This window comes from Myotis davidii, unplaced genomic scaffold (assembly GCF_000327345.1).
Source record: "Myotis davidii unplaced genomic scaffold, ASM32734v1 scaffold539, whole genome shotgun sequence".
Lineage (NCBI taxonomy): Eukaryota > Metazoa > Chordata > Mammalia > Chiroptera > Vespertilionidae > Myotis > Myotis davidii.
In genome coordinates, this window is record NW_006290028.1 from 2,258,026 (window position 1) to 2,259,138 (window position 1,113).

Below are 1,113 nucleotides of genomic sequence, written 5' to 3' on the forward strand. Positions count from 1 at the left end.
TGTTTCAATGAATTCTGTCCTCCACAGTTTATGAGAACTATGTAATTTTTAAAATATCATTTCTATCCAGTTCATAATGTGTCATTTTCTGTATTTTTGTTTAAAGTTTTTGAAGGGTTTTCATAAATTTGATTATTATGTATCAAAACCACTTTGATTTTTCTGTTTGAATATTATTGACTTTCTTGGGTCTGGTCAAAACCTTGGTTTCAGCTTTGTGAGACCCTAAGCAGAGAAGCCAGTCAAGCCTGCTAATTACTGACTTACAGAACTGTGAGATAATAAATGTCTGCTGTTTTAAGCCAGTAATTTCTTAATTTGTTATGTAGCAATTGAAAACCAATACACTATGAATAAAGTAATTCATTGTTTTCAATATTACATTGTTCTCTAGAACATGCTTTGCCATCAGAAAGGGTGTCATCTTACTTTATATATGGCTGCCACTTATTTCTCTGGTTTTTATATTTATCCTAATTTCTCCTTTTACTTTTTCTCTTAATGTATTACATACAATTTTGAAAGATAACTAAACTACTTTGCTTAAGATGGGCTAGTAAAAATAAGAAATAAAAAAAATTGAATTCAGAATTGCAACATATTCCCTTTGCATTTAATAAGTTGATTAGCAGTTTTAATTTGGTGAGAATTTAGTTTGCAGCTGTATATTTTTCTTTATAAGGGAATAAAATTATTAAGGTTGGATAGGTCGTGAGCCTGTGATGTTAACAGCTAAGTTAAAGGTGGAGCAAAAACTATACTCTTTTAAAGAATGTTTTATGTTTTAGGGGTTTGTTTATCTCTGTCTCTAGGAAAGTCTTGATCTACATTATGCACTGATTGCATGAATGAATGAATCATTTTAATCCAATAAATATTTTTTAAACACTAAGCATAGAAAATTGAGTCAGATATAATCTCAGTGCTTGAAGGGATTTTAAGTTAGTAAAGGTAAAAATATTATTAACCGTAGATAATAAGAATACCAAAAGTGGCAAGCCTATATAATAAAGAGGTAATATGAAAATTAACTCTCATGCCCTCACTAGATGGCTGCCTATGACCAGGCTGGCAGGGGAGTTAGTGAGGAACGACCAAATGACTGGACAAGCA